Raw genomic sequence first — 16,665 nt, forward strand, 5'->3', positions numbered from 1 at the left:
TCCCAAAAATAGAGCGGATTTATTCATCCTACAGAAGGTTTTCAACACCTGTAACACGCCAGGCACTGTATTGGGCCCTGGAGGTTCAACTCTGAACAGACAGAAATATCCGTCTTTATAGAATTGTAGAATTGGTATTCTAGTATCTGTGTGTGTACGCATGTGTATAAGCAACGAATGTGTACATTACATAGTACATTAGAAGGAGAGGAAAGGAATAACCCAAGAAAAAAATGCAAATATGAGGCTGAGCTGGGGTTTGAACCCAGATCTCTTTTATGCCCAATGTTCTCCTAACCACACAGTTATTTGCCTCTGGATTTTGAACTTTATAATTATCTATTCATTTTCACGTCACTTCCTTCTAGACTGTAAACTTCTCTGGGCAGGACCTTTCCTTAATCAGTTTCCTATCCTGCCATATGGCTCAGTGCGTGTTATGGAGTCAGCATTCAGTGAATGTTTGTGTAGCACAGGAATGAATGAGTGACCGTAAGATGACATGAGAGCCTGCTGAAAGCAGTAATTTCCCAGGAGTCCAGTGGGTCCTGGAGGTTGGGCCTCTCTACAGCAATGTCGTGTTCCTCCAGGCAATCATCGGGGGCATATACAATCTGCAGAATGAGAAAAAGTAATGACTGTTTTTGACTTCCTCATAGATCAGTCATGAGGATTAATGAGATGGTGTGGGGTCAAAGGCTTCAGCTTCTTTGGAGAAGAGAACTCAAGTTGTTTGCAGTAGTGTACTTGCTGCTCAAACTTCTGTCTAGAATCAGCATGGTATTTCTAGGAGTGACTGATTCCAGGAAAATAAAATGAACTTTGTTTTATGGACAGCCTTCCCCCTTCCTTCCTTCCTTCTTTCCTTCCTTCCTTCCTTCCTTCCTTCCTTCCTTCCTTCCTTCCTTCCTTCTTTCCAAATTGAATGTAGGAATTTTTTTTTTTTCCTGAGGTACACTTCCAGCCATTTTTGTTTTGTTTTTAAACAAAGTCTCATTACGTTGCTGAGGCTGGCTTCCAACTTACAATCCTCCTATCTCAGCCTCTCAAGTGCTGGGATTATAGGCATGTGCCACCATGCCAGACTAAGATTTCTTAAGTAGGTTTGATCATCTGCCCTCTCTCAGGCTGTGGGCCTATGTGAATATTCACTACCATTTAGAGCAATCATGAATACATGATTCCAAGTCAAGTGTCTGTGGGTGTTTCCTTTCCATTTTGGAAATGAAGATACTGGTTTTTAGGACAGTTATTGGAATGCTTATTGGCCATATGCCAAATAGAAGTCACCAAGAAAAGTGGCCAAGGACCCATCATCCCTAGAAGAAAGGGGCACTCTACCCTAGGACAGTGGGAATGGAAAATGGGAAATCCTGGGCACGTCACATCACAATCACATGAAAACCAAACAGGAAGGTTTTGTTTAATCCTCTTTCTTTGTTGACGACTCAGCACCCCAAACCTGTTCAGTCACTCCTCCACTCGGAGAGCGGGAGGAGCTTCTCCGTGTTTGCCCGTTCACCTGAAGCTCTGTCTTTAAGCATGATGAACCCAGTTAACTGAAATCATTGCCAAGATCTGTTTGACATTGGCAAATAGGTCAGCACTGTAGCATTTGCTTGATATGGACAATGTGGATGCTCAAGACTGGAGCACTGCTTCCTGGTGGGGAAAATCCCTTATTACTCAGCAAAGACAGATAATAATAGTTTGGGTTTCTCCAGCATCCCTTCTCTAAGAGTTCAAAGGTCTCTCTCCCACTTTATCTCGGCCATCTCTCTATCTCTGTTGTGAAGACAGGAACGTTGTTATCTGCGATGTTTGGAAAAGAGACAATTGAGGTACATCTTGTTCAGTGGCCCCACTTGGTGTTGACATTACTTGGCTCCAGTTCAAGGCTCAAGTTCAAGTTTCTGATTGGTTACGATAACCAACGACTTTCAGACTAGGCACTCAGGACCTCAATTTTATCAGGCAGTTCTATGCTGGATGCCATATATATAATAGTTTATTTATTTCATCAAATAAATAAATCTCACAAGATAAGAATTATTGCTGCTATTTGCTAGTTTAAACAGTGTGTCTAAATTGTGAGTAACTCACCCTACCCGTACTTATATACTGTCGAATCCAAATTTAATGTCTTTGCCTATGTGGAGATGCCCCTTTCACCTGTAGAAAGGCAGCGCTGGCTTTGGCTCTCCTGGAACTATCTTGTGCCCAGCATTAGTTGAGATGTCATCGCCTCAGGCAGCTATTGGACATATGTTCATATAAACGTTTTACTCAGCATTAATTTTAGCTGGGGAGGAGGAGAAATTGATTTTATAGTAAATAAAATTCCTTCCACTTGTTTATATTTAAAATGAGGAATTCGTTACATGCAGAGACTCTAAGGTAACATTTCATTGTATTAGAAACAGTTGTCTGCTTCAAGAATTTTTTTTATCATTCATAATTGGATAGTGTAAGTCAGTCATATTGAGAAAGTAACTTCTAAGAATCTAGTCTCATTCAAAAGAAGTGTAAGAATTTCTTTTCTTGGCTTACCTTTTAGCAAAACTGTCTCACTTGTTTTTCCTGCTGTTTTTGTTGTTTGCTTGTTTTTGGTATGGTTCTCTGGACAAGACAGCTTCTTGCAGAGCCCATTAAAAGGATTGCATTTAAAATATTATGCAAAATTACCCATTGTCATAAACCTTAAATGGCATGGCCAGCATTTATTTCACTTCAGATTTCCCCCACCTTCTAGGGACAATCAGCTGATGGGTCTAAGCCATCTTGTACTGAGACATCTCCAGAATAAAATCCACCAACAGAACTGAGGTGATCCCAGTGAGTCATCTATTTGGGGGTGCTCTCTATCCCAGTGAGAGTAGATCTAGGTTCCACGTCAGTCATGTAAGCGCAAACCTGAATTAATGGCCATTGTATTCTAATTTATTCCTGTGATATTTTTAAGTATGGGGGAATGAAATAGACTAGATTTTGTATTCCTTTTATGACTTAAACCTTGGTTGCTCTGTTTTCTATATGTAGAACTGGAGTGCTTCATGGAAATCTAGATTTGATTCAGCACTTACTGAACTCTTTAGTGGGACGCTCATGGATTTTGGGAGGGTGAGTGCTGTCAGCACTCTATAGAACATGGCTTCCCTTGGCTGACCTTCCCATTGGGGACTTTGAGCATGGAAGACAGAGGGAGAAATGAAAATTAAAAAGAGCAATGAGAAGAAGGGGAGTTAATGGGATCCTCTAGGGTAATGAATATTCTAAAGTCATTAGAATTAGGAAAACAGGATACAAAGGGAACTAAAATCTGTTCTAATCCCATAAAACATGGTCATCCATAGACTTAATAATACCTTTACCAGGTCACTCTTATCTCCTTGCTAAAGTCATCTGTGCATTTCACACACAGAAAATCCTGTTCTGGGCCAGGTCCTGAGCTACAAGGATGGGAAACACATATGCTTTGGCCTCCAGGTATTGATATCCTGGTAGAAGAAGCATTAACATGAAAGAACATTTGTAGTTCACTGAAGCAAAGAAAGCCATATAGAGCCGTACAGAGGCTAGAGTTACTGGCCAATGGCTGGGGGCCAGGGGCCACAGGGTAGAGTGGAAAATTTTTTTTAGAGCAATATCACTGGGGACTGACCCAAGGCTCTAAAGTCTAAAAACATTGTCTACTCTTTCTCTACACCTTAGCAAGCTCACTGTCATGCGGAGTAAATTCTTATGCTTTAGTGATGCAAAAGCTGAATGTCAGTGCTTGAATTTTATAAGATAAAAATGCCTTTCACACACTGTATCAAGGAAATAACACCAATCATATGTCACGACTCAGAGAGGCTATTTACTGAGGATTATTTTGTGCCAAGCACTGTGAGCTTCCTCATTGACGCCTATGCCCAATTCTCAGTGGCACTCATTTATATGTTACAGTTATAGAGATGAGGAAAATAGGTCTCCAAGAGGTATGTTAGTTGTCTGAGGCATCTAAGAAAATGGTGGTGTTGGTTTTGAATGTTACCAATTTGATACCATAGGCCATATTCCTATTTGGGAATTAGGTTGTTGTAACAGATTAGAAAGGAAAGGAAATAATCCTTGGTAGTGTCTTGAAAAACATGGAAGCAAAGAAAATGACATCGAAGGCTTTTGAGAATCTATTCTCCAGAGACAAGGAGGCTGTTATTAGTGTTATCTACTAACTATAGATGGTCAGTGTTGGCTCCTTGGGCAAGACTATATAACTCCCACTCTTACAGTTTCTTCTTTTAGGGTCTTTTCTTTTAGATGAGCACACATCCTTCAGATCTTAACACTCGTTCAGAGATCAGAATGTTGGAATATTAAGTCGCAACTCTGACACATGGGGCTGTGACTTTATCAACAAAATGGAGGCAATAAATACAGTATGGAATACTGTTGGCTTACAAAAGCATACAAATTTCTCCCCTCCTTTTCACTAGTTCGTCTTCCAGAAGAACCACTTACCGTGGATCAGTTTATATCGTCCCTTCACTGTAGAGTTGTGGTTTGCTCCCCTGCTTCAGCTGGAAGATAAGTCAAGGTGGCTTGGGAAGATGGTAGTCTCTTGTTGTGAAGACTTCTGGCTCCCTCTGTCAGGGACAAAACATTCTGAGTGAGAATTCTTCCACACAGACGGTAGTGCACACAACCATTAGAGGGGCCAGAGCAGCACAAAGGGCCACATAGATTCACTGCTCTCAAGGATCTTGGATGCACCAGAGATGGGTCATGGGGTTAGGCTTAGAAGGTAGAGCAAGACTTTTGCACAAAGAGAAGATGGGAAAGACATTCCTCGAGGAGGCAATGGAGTGTGCAAAGCCTGAGGAAGATCTGGGTATTCGGGGTAAGTTAGCAGATTCATGTGGCTGGAAGTCAGGGTGACTGGGGAGACTGGCAGCTGCTGGAGGCCAAAGGCTGTGTCCTCTTCCTGGTATTTAGCAAGAGCTGAAACGAAACAAATGCTCAACCATAAAATTGTTGTGCGAACACTATAGGTGGTTGAATAAAAAAGAAAAACAAGTAATTCTGGAAAGACCTACACTCTTCCCTGAACCCTCACACCTCTGTTAGATCCCAGTGGGATGGACCACTGACGCCAGGTCTCTCCTCTTCATCTGCTTGCCTAGACCCATCTCTAGTGGAAGTGGTCCTTTCCCTTCACTTCCTCTCCTTTTTGTAATTCTTTCTACCTACAACTTCAATACAGTCTGTCTCTTTTTTTGCCTTAGTTTCTTCACCTATCTCATTTTTTGGGTGGGGGTGGTACTGGGGTTCCTGGAAGCCCATCTACCTCCGAGCTACACTCCCAGACCTATTTTATATTTTTGAAACAGGGTCTCCTCTGCCTCCCAAGTGCAGGGATTACAAGCGTGAGCCATCACGCCCGGCCACCTATCTCATTTTAATGGAAAAAGATTTGGAGTTGAAAGCCTGGGGTCTAATCTTGGCTTCTACTACTTCCTAGCCAGGGAAATTTTGCCTTTCATTTGCTCGCTTGATGTCTCAATTTCATCGTATATAAGATGGGACTCTAGACAAAGGAGGAGAAACCATAGATGAGCAAATAAGGAGGCCTAACTGGGGGTGATGGAAGGGGGAAACTACCTAATGTACATGATGTGTATTCACAAACATATCAGTGTCAATCACTAAGCCAAACATGAGAGGGAGAAAGGGGGTAGGGAATTGGGTAAGGGCTAACGTGAGGTGTGCATGTATGTCTCTACCATCTTGTACTCCATTAAGATATATGACTATAATACACCAATAAAAAATAAAATAAAATAGTCACGCTCATCTGGCAGCAGTGTTATGTGGCTCAAATGCACTATGCCAGTGTCTCTCGTGCCCTCTAAAGATTTTTGTAGGTGTTGTAAGAAAGTAAAAGAAACATCCATCCAGTGGCCATACAAGTGTGGGCTGGACGAAATGTATATAATTATGAGACCTTTAATAGAATAATATTTAATATGATAATATATCTTATGGTCACCGAAAGGGGAGAGTGATGAGTGGGGGTATCGAATGCAATATTTGGGTGGCAGGATTTGTTCATTTCCCATCCCTTCCCATTTTCTTCTCTGCTATAAGAACTCTGACTTCCATGTAGCACCAGACATGTCCAGCCCATCTGCATCTGGTCTGTGGCATCTTCGGGTTCAGTGCTAAGTGGTTGGTAATTCAGTTAGCTCTACTTGCACAGAATGCAGACAGGTGATTTGGAGCAGAGCCTATGGGATGAGTAGGAACTTCCATGAGGCACATAGTGGAGGTAGAGAACTGTGTACAGAAGGCACAAGGCTCAACTTGTCATGGCTTGTGTGTGAGAAGAGCCCCAGCTTACTCAGGCCTTTGTCCCAGGTCTGAGTAATGGGGCTTTGTGAAAGTCAGGGGTCAGAGGGAAATGTCATAAATCATTAGCTTCCTATTCTCCAGCGACAGAGTTATTTGCTCACAAGAAGAGGCCCTGTGACCTCCCTCTGGTCTAATTGCGTGCTGTGTTTGGGGAAACAGGGCATTCCCCCTGCTGACCTCAAGGCACACCCTAATCCTCTTTACCTAAACGACACAGGGAGCAGCAGGGAGGAGCTGCTCCCAACAATGGTCAAGGCGTTCTTTGAGCTTGACTCTTCCTCCTGGACACTCCCAGGCTCCACCCTTGGGAGGAGGCTGCAAGTGTCTCCAGGGAGGCCCTAAAGCTGAAGCTTGACGTTAGCAGCCACAGCCACTACTTCTGCTGCAAGGAAGCTAACAGCTTTGCAAAAAAAAAAAAAAAAATACAAACAGTGGCAGGTGGGGGTGAGGACTGTACCCAGGAGACAGGTGCAAAGACTAGATCACACCGAACAAATCCCTGTCTGTCCATACCCAGGACAGGAGTGAAAGTGCCTGGGAACGCTGGAGTACACTTGAGGGGACTCACTCTGTGTCTGGGGAGTACACCTTTAGATTCCAATCATCAAAGCTATTTTGGGGAATTTGTCTCAGATCACACAAGTTTAGATCAGGCGCCCTCCTCTGGGTTTACCTCACAGCTGAGCGTAGGTCATTAACACTTTCCTGATTCTCTGGTCCCTTCTCTAGACTGTGGGCTTCCTTCACACTGAGGACCTGTGCCTCAGTATCCCCAATGCCACCTGGAAGAGGGGCCTGATAAGTGAAGGAGAATGTTTATTTAAAATATTTTGCCAGGCGTGGTGGCGCACGCTCGTAATCCCCGTGCTTGGGAGGCAGAGACAGGAGGATCACGCAGGTTGGAAGCCAGCCACGCGCACTGGCTTAGGAGACCCTGTTTCCAAATAAAAATGTAAAAATAGGTCTGGGAGTGTAGCCCAGAGGTAGAAGGGCTTCCAGGAACCCCAGTACCACCAAAAAAAATAAATAAAAAAATTTCAGTGGGCCGGGCATGGTGGCGCACGCTTGTAATCCCCGCTCTTGGGAGGTGGAGACAGGAGGATCATGCTGGTTTTGAGCCAGCTTCGCTGGCTTAAGAGACCCTGTTTCCAAATTAAAAAAAAAACAAAAAACAAAAAACAAACAAACAAAAAAAACAGGTCTGGGAGTGCAGCCCGGAGGTAGAAGGGCTTCCAGGAACCCCAGTACCAAAAAAAAAAAAAAAAAAAAAAAAAATTTCAGTGGCCACTTGGGCAACGTATGCTGTTCTTCACATTGTTTTAATACTTAAAAAATGACAATGATTTTATTTCTTATATCTAGGACTAATAGTCATGTCAGAAGACCGGTTCCTTCATTAGATATAAGTCTAGGGTCGCCATGATATTTTATGTCTGTCAGGGCCCACAATGGAAAAGGTGATCAAATTAAACTAAATTTGGCCTAAAGATGTCCCCTCCCCACCCGAGTCCTTGGGTTATGAAGCCTAACCTACCTTAGTACTTAGAGTAACTGAAAGCCAAACATAGAAGAATACACTTTTGTAACAAAGACTGTAGCCAAATTTCAGCCAATCACAGCAGCTGAGCCTCGGTTGATCATAGGAGCCAACCAATCAGACCATGTTTAAAGGAGACAAATGCTAAGCTGCGGCCAATCCAGCTCTCCCTGCACCTGCTTCTGTGCATAAATGCCACCTACCGGTGTTGCAGAGTGGAGCTCCATGAACCTGTGCTGGTTCTGAGAGCTGACCCATTTACGAATAGTTTCTGGCACAATTAAACTCAGCTAAATTTAATTTGTCCCAAGAGTTTCTTTTTTTTCTTTTTTTAGCAAAGTGTATATAGCTGAAAAAGGCATTTTACACACAAGGTTCCAAATTGGTGCTCACAGTAACCCTTAGGCCAAGCAGAAGCTGTGATTGCTAGTCTGCGGACAGGGTGTGGTGGCCTTCGAGGAGGCTGGCATGATCACTGGAGTTGACTCTCCTCTGAGGAGGCCTCGCTAGGAGTTCTGTTCCTTGTTGCCTCATCTATGTCAAGGGTGGTTGGCACGTTGATTTGTTTAATAATAAAGGTAATTGATCGCTAATTTTCTCTCTTGATGGCTTAACAGGCAAATAGGCTGCTTTATAGAAATGCACCCATAGAAAAATCATTGCTATCCTTTAAGGAGGAAACGATTATTCTAATGATGGTGATGATGTGGTCAGACTCGCCCACCCTCGCTGTTCTGGTGTTTTGGAATGTCTTCCCAGGCTTCTGTGTTAGAAGCTGCTGCTGCTGACAGCCTTGGATTCTGGGAGTGGGCTGGCAAGGGAGACTGTATAAAAGCAAAATTTACAACTATTTCCTTCTTGAAATCCAGACCACTGGGAGAAGAGAAAAATCAAATATTTGAGTAAATATGATAGCAAAAAACAGCTCTAACACATGGTTCTGGGATCTCTTTATTTAGTTTTTTGTATTTGTCAGATTCCTTATTTCATGTTCATGCTTGTTATTCAACATCATTGCCTCTGAATATTCTGATCACACAAGGAAACCAACCTGACCACCCAGCATGAGATTTTAACCCTGGCTTTGAGAGATGAAACGAGCCTTGTCTCTTAACTCCCCGACAGCGTCTTTGTGGTATTCGGGGCCACAGATCTGGAAGCAGCAGTTAAGAAACTGTTTTTCTTACCGAGTGCTGCGTGCGTGTATGCCTCTATCACCCTGAACTTCATCGTGCTGTATGATTGCAGTGCTCCAATTAAAAAATACAATAAAATAACACAAAATTTATTAATACAAAAATAAACTATGTTTCATCATCACTTCCTCTTTCCTTTGCCTGAGGGGCCCCGTGAGAAGCTTTAGAGGCTGCCTCTGAAGAATTTCTGGGTGAAAGCCGGCAAGCACTTTCCAAAAAGGTTCTGGAAGTTTCATAGCTTCTTTTCATTTCCTCCCAGGATACTGGGCTCTTGGCAGCTGCTAAGGCAGATCTGAAAGGTGCCATGCAAGTTGAGGTCATTTCTCCTCCGAAACTGACTTCCACAGGGTCCTGTCCCCTCGGGCAGCCTCCTGTGGATGGACGGCCTCAGTCCCACCGCAGAGTGGAGCCGGCAGACCTCCCCAGCAGCTCAAGCCATCTGTCAGGAGCCTCAGCCCGCCCAGCAGCCGCTTTGATCCCAGCCCATGTGTGCTTCTTGGGTTTCTTGGACTGGTGTGCCACGGAAAGACCAGAGTAGCCCTGAGGCTCAAAGCAACCTGGGAGGGGGATCCTTTATCTCTTTGGATCCAGGGCCAGGAAACTCAGGGTTGAGAGAAGCCTTGGTGCCTGTCCAGCCCAGCCACCACATAGCGTCCAGTTTGTACATTTCTAGAGCCAGGGGTGCACTGCTTGCCCCCTCCCTTACTGTCCATCCCACGGAGAGGCAGCCTGACTCTCTGCAAGTGCCCTGTGCCTGCCACACCCTGCGCCCAGTGCACAGGCCTGAGCCAGTTGTCATAATGGCCCTGCCAAGAGGCCAGCTCGGTGTAGTGCACAGAGGACCAAGCGTTCAGAGCCAGATGGACTGTGCTGTTTTTAATCCCCACTGTGCTTCTCGCCAGCTTTATGTCTTTGGGCCAGTGACTTAGCAATCAGAACTTAGTTTCCTCATCTGTATCATGGGTGAAACAAGGCATGAAGAAGTGCCTGAACAGATGTAAATCAAGTTTCTGGCATAGGACAGGTGCCCTCTAAACACTTCTCATCTCCCTTTCCCTGAGGGGGAAGAAGGTCTGTCCCATGACACTTGGTCCTGACCAAATGATAAGAGCGTGCCCAGAGAGACCTGAGCAATAATACCATCAGTGGGTTAATACTTGTTCATTCACTGATTCATTCAACTCAAATTGCCTGGGCACCTACTGTGCGCCAAGAAATATTTCTAGTGCCGGAGAGGAATCAGACATGGGCCCTTGCCACCACCCCTGCCACGCCATCTCCTGCCAGGCCACTTGAAGCAGAGAAAAGGCTCAGAAAGGACTCTTTCACTTCTGAAGTCAGTCCATGGGGCAGAGTCCTTGGTCCAGTGAACCCTTAGTTCACTTCCAGCCAGAAAGGGCAGGTGTCCGCAGGTACACAGGTGTGACTGTATATGAAGACAAGGATGAAGCAATGGTCCTCCCTAAGTCCCGCCCCTTTCTTTTTCTCCAACCCTGCACATACAAAAGGGGTGATGCTTTCCAGGAAGACAGACCAAACTTGGGGCACAGTAGTTGGGGGAATACCGGATAGGGCATTTGGGACCTAAAGCCAGGGGATATATAATTCTATGATCCTGGCCTGAATAAAGGTTCCCAGTAGAAACGGTATGTGCTCTAAAGTCCCCCAAAATGACCTCCCCCCCAGAAGAGCACCAACATTTCTAAATCAATTCTAAAAGGTTTCAAGGAGTTGGGAATGATGAGGTGTCAGACTGGTAGGGAGAAGTCGAGGTTTCTTTCTGAAAATTTTCACAAGTGCCCCCAATTCAGCTCCATCTCTAATTGCTGTTAGGCTCTGCATCCTTGGCTCTGCCCAGCCAAGCACTATCTTGCTACAGGGTCACATTGTGACATGGAGGAATGCTTCTTGCATCCTCAGTCACCTGTGCAATGTGGTCGCTTCTGGGTACTAACTTCAGGAGGATGTGAACAAAGAGAGACCCGCTCAGAGCAGAGGACACAGGGTGCTAGAAGACCTGGGACCAAGGGCATGATACTTGTTTCCAAGTATTAGCCAAGGCGTGGATGAGAAGAGGCAGAGGTGGCTGGGACGGGGACTCAGGGGTGAATGACCTGGGAGCTCACTGCCGCCTGCCCAGTGATCAGCATGGTGGCAGGTCCAGAGAAGATGCTCAGGCCAAGCTTGTTAGACAACTCCCATCCTGGGAGTAGTTGCAAGGGTTAATCGAGTTAATACTTCTAATGAGTTTTGAATAAGCAAGGGGTGAGTGCTCAAGAAAACCTTGATTAGAAAGACACAGGCTGGAGCAGGTCCCTGACACCCTTCACTATCTGCTGCCCCCAGCACCTCTTACTCAAATGATGCTTCCATAGGAAGTTTTGGGAACATCCCAGTTATCCACACCTTCTTTACTCTTCTGCCTTCTGTATTTTTTATTTTTATTTATATGTGTGTGTGTGTGTGTGTGTGTGTGTGTGTGTGTTACTGAAAATTGACTACAAGGGCATTCTACCTCTGTGCCACACTTCCGCCCCTTTTCTTTTTTTCTTTTTTGTGGTACTAGAAATGGAAACCAGGAGCATTCTACTCCAAGCTACACTCTCAGCCCTACTTTTATTCTTTATTTTTTATAAAAATAAGGGTCTCACTGAGTTGCAAAGGCATTCACTACATAGTTAAGGCTGTCCAAGAACCATGATCCTCCCATCTCAGTCTCCCAAATGCTGGGATTACAACAAGCCTTTGCCATTACACCCAGCTGTTTGTTTTTTTCTTTTTTTTGGGGGGGATGGTACTGGGGGTGGAGCCCAGGGACCTTTTACCTCCGGGCTATACTACCAGACCTATTTTATTTGGAAACAGGGTCTCACTAAGTTGCTGAGAGCCTCACTAAGTAGCTGAAGCTGGCTTCGAACCTGTGCGATCCTCCTGTCTCAGCCTCCCAAGCGTGGGGATTACAAGCATGCGCCACCACACCAAGCTGTTTTTTCTTTTCTTTTCTTTTTTTGAAACAGAGTCTTGCTAGGTTGCTGATAGTCTTGCTATGTCGCTAAAGCTGTCTTTGAACCTGTGATTCTCCTGCCTCAGCCTCTCAAGTACTGAGATTACAGGCGTGCACCCAATGCCTAGCTCACCTTGTTTTATAATTATTTTAATAGAAAAGTAAACCCAGAAAGGTTCAGGAGCTAAGTCTTAACATAGTTAGCCATAAGCCAGTGTTACCATCTAGGGCTCCTGCCTTCCAGCCCATTACTGTTTCAGTGAACCCAGTATCATGACATTTAGGAAGGAAAGAGATTTGTTCTCACACAGAGCAAAACAAAGCATCTTGAATTGCATTCCTTCCTCCAATTGATACTCGGAACTCTTGTGATCAGTAATTTATTCCAACAGCTCTGATTTGTCCAAGCTCAGCTCAACATATATTAATAGTGGCAAGCAGATGTGGTCTGGAGCCTCGGTGGGAGGAGCGTGCCTTTAGAAATGCCGCATGACTGAGACGCAGCACACGCTCTTCCAGGCCGGTGTCTGGAATTCTGGATGACTTCTGTTCAGTCCCACATCCCCTGCCCCACCTCCCAGGAGCAGAGCAAGTGCAGGCTGGGGCTGTGAGATCCAAGTGTCAGATAAAGGGAGGACTATCTCTGTGGCTCCCTGGAGGGTGCGCTGAGGAAGGCGGGCTTGTGTTCTGGAATTTCCAAATAATAATAATAATAAACAACCAAAAATCTATCATCATGTTGGTGTGGAGTTCTCGCTTCTCAAGAGTTTAATTTCCTGGCTCCTGTCTCCTCCTGCTACAGCACTTAGCGTTCCCAGGAGTGAGAGATTCAAATGCCAAATGAAGATGCATGGATAAGCTTGGGAAATTGCCTTGGCGTTGAAGATGGCCCTGGTTAGTTAGCCTCAGCCTACCTCTGTAATCTGACCTTTCATCTCTCCGTTCCTGCACCTTGCGTTCCCGCCAAAGCAAGCCGCTCATCTTCTCTGGGTTTCTGTAGCCTCCCTGTCTTCCCCAGAAGGCCTCTCTCCATGACCTACCCCCCTGGATACTTGAACTTTTTCCATGAAGAACAATCTCAGTGACCTCAAGATGCAGCTCTTTTGCCGCCTCTGAACACTCTCCGTGACCTCCAGAAACGATGCTTCTTCTTCGGGCTCTCTTATCCAATTATTTCTTCAACCAATATTTATCAAGTTCCTCTCATAGACAGGTGTTAGTCTAGACACATCAGTGACCAAACAAAGGTCCTGTCTTTGGAGAGTTCATGTTCTGAAATCTCCCTTAGCTTATTGTGACACCTGGTTGTGCCTTGTTCTCCTGTCAGATATTGTGCTACTCGAGACCAGATGGATGTCATGCCTGATAGCTCTGTCCATCCCTTCAGTGACTTTCTGCTCTTGGTCTAAGGGCCTCAGCTGAGCTTCCACTACTAGATCTTCTATGGACCTAGACCTAACTTTGTGTCACATCATTTTCCTCCACCTTGTATTCTTTGTTTTGGCTTTCTTTTAGTTTATTTTACTCACTCTGCCACAGTGCCTTTGGACATGCCTTTTGTCTTCGTGAAATGTTCATTCGCTTTTCCACTTAGTTCCCTCCAAATATCAGCTTAAATCCTTAAGTTAAATCTCCCAGTGCTCTCCTGGCATCTTAGATATTATATCACCTGTCCTTTTTTTTTTTGTGGTACTGAGGATGGAACCCAGGGGCATTCTACCTCTGAGCTGCACCCCTAGACCTATTTTTTATTCTTTATTTTGAAACCGGGTCTCACTGAGTTGCACAGGGCCTCACTAAGTAGCTCAGGCTCTTTGTGAACCACGATCCTCCAGTCTCAGTCTCCCAAATGCTGGGATTAAAAGTGTGTGCCACCACACCTGGCTTACAACACTTGTCTTGATTGATAGTTTATATCTATCTGTGATTATTTCATTATTTCATTAATATCTATCTTCTTATCCAGATGGTAAGTAACTGAGGTCAGATTTTTTTTTTTACTAGATTTCAATTAGACAGTTCCTCATTGCGTGAATTTATTTATATGAACACAGATTAAACTATAGTTCCTTTGAATATCCCTGCTCTTGTGTCTTAAATAGAGCTGGCCCAAATATTGTTGCAGAAAGCATAAAACATGCTGACAGGCACCACCCTCCTTCCCCTGCCTGTGTAATATGACATTACTGTTCACTACCTCCTGGCTCTTAGATCCCCTGGCCTTCTGCTTTGCCTCCTGACACCTTTCTCAGGCTCTCCTTAACTTGGCAAATAGTTTTGATCTCCCAGCCTGCCTCCTGGAAGCAGTTTGCATTCAATATTGATTTAGTAAACCCACAGATGGAAGAGACATTGCTGCCACCACCTTGGTCCCTTAGGACCCACCCAGCCTCTCATGAGGGGAGGAAGATCAGACTCTCATAGATGTGCTGTTTCACCTCTGTGGATTTCCACATGCTATCCTCTTCACTAGAAATCCCTTTCTTCCTTCTTTACCCAGTAATTTTCTACTAGTTCTTTAGGACTTAGATCAAGCTTCATATATTATTGAAAACCTTCCCTGAGTTCAGCTAAAGAGGGTTCTGAGCTTGAAGTTTCACCAAGTTCCCTGGATCTAAGCCACCAGCCTATCCTGTAGCTGATGGTTTTTCTTGACTATATTTTACCACAGGCCTTTTTTTCCCAGAGGAACTGTGCCTTGGTTATTACTGCCTTCTCAGTGCTACTCAAAGAGCCTGACTCAAAATAAGTGCTAAGAATGGAGAAAAAATGACTTAAGCTTGGTTTAGAGTTTATCCTGGGAAAATCTGAGGTCAAGAACGATCATGTGTCTACCACATTCATTCAAAGTCTACCACATTCATTCAAATATAGCACTGTGGCTCCAGGATGGTGTCTAACGTTGACAAAGTAAACCTGGTGAGACTTGTCAGCCAATTTACCTGCAAACTATATTCCAGAGTCATTGAACCCTATTGAGGTATTTGTCAAGGTGTTTAAGATTTGAATCCTGATGAAAACCTACCAAGTACAACAGCTGTTTTTCAGACTAGTTTGTGCAGAGCTTCTTGGCAAGAGTAGATCAACAGAACTAACCACATCGCAAGACCATTCAGTCTAAATATATTTGAGTAAAATAAAGTCTGTCAGTTTTTTTTCCAAGAGTTAGTTGTATCTTTTTTGTTGCTTTTGGATAGCTGAAGGCATTGTTGTTTTTCTTTTTTGTCATAACTCTGGAGTTTGACAGGCCATTGTTTATGATTTGGCAGGTCTCATTGGTAATATACCTGTCAAGTGATTAATGACAGAGGTTTGAAGTATGAACTTTTAGTGCATGGGGAGCAGTGATTATTTTGTGAGTTTTTTTTTAAATTGCATACATCCCATTAGCCTTATGTGAGGAATGGGGTAACTCTTAGAAAAACAATGGACACTTGTCCTGGGTTCTCTGTCTAATGGGAATAGGCATTTCAAGTTTAGAGACCTATGTGTTATGTAAGTGGAGTGTTATAGATACAAGTAGAGTTATGCAGTCCTTTGTAAGCATACCCACAAAGTGTTCCAAGAATCATTTGAACCCTGGACTTAACTGAGGAGCAGGAATGCTAAACATCTCTTGTGCTAAAGAGGTACTCTGGTCCATCTGTGGGTTACTAAAGTAGGAGGAAATATCTGGATTTGGAACTGGGGTACCAGGGTTCAAATCCCTTTTCTGATTTATGCCTTCTCAAAGATTGATAATGGAAGATGAATTTTGCTTTCTTGCAAGCCAAAACCCTTTGCTCTGTGGTCAATGGACTAATGGTGCCTGAAGGAAAGAATAGATTTCAAAGGAAGTTGGGTTTTACCAGGCTAAAGTTCTTGGTATGTGGTTCTATGGGATCCTGGGAAAATTGCTTATTTCACTGAGCCTTGGTCTCCTCGTTTGTCAAAAGGAAGAAGATAAATTTGCTTTATAAGGTGTGGTAAGATTAAATCAGAGAGTGTTTGTAGAGTATCTGGCTATAATGGCATTCATCAATGGTCAGTTTGTTTATAGTCTTCCTCCATTTGAGGGCTAAAAGGGACTGATTTAGCAGTCTTTACTTTCTTTCTGACAACTTCCCACTCACATGAAGCCATTCATGAAAGGGACAGAGAGCACATCTATGTCCCTACTGATGCAGCATATGTGAATCTGGATGGGGCGCTACCTTTTGTCTCTACAAATACTGACAGATTTTGGTTATGAATTAGTCATAATGACTTTTAGATGATTGAAATATAGACTGACTTTAGCAAACTTTAAAAATTTAAGTATTTTGTTCCCATTTGTTGTCATTGTGATTTCTGATTTCCACTACAAACCCAAATTAAGGAATTCATGGTACTGCTGTAAAGACTCTTTTGAAGATATTTCTGGTTAGCCAAACAAAAGGGTATAAAGAATGTCTCAAGTATTTCCCCCCTCATGAGACTGCAAGGTGGATTTTTCTAAGGGACATTCATCTAAATGTCCATCTGGTTCTAGTGTCCCAAACCCATCGTGGCTTTGA

Source organism: Muscardinus avellanarius, assembly GCF_963383645.1.
Source record: "Muscardinus avellanarius genome assembly, chromosome: 13".
Lineage (NCBI taxonomy): Eukaryota > Metazoa > Chordata > Mammalia > Rodentia > Gliridae > Muscardinus > Muscardinus avellanarius.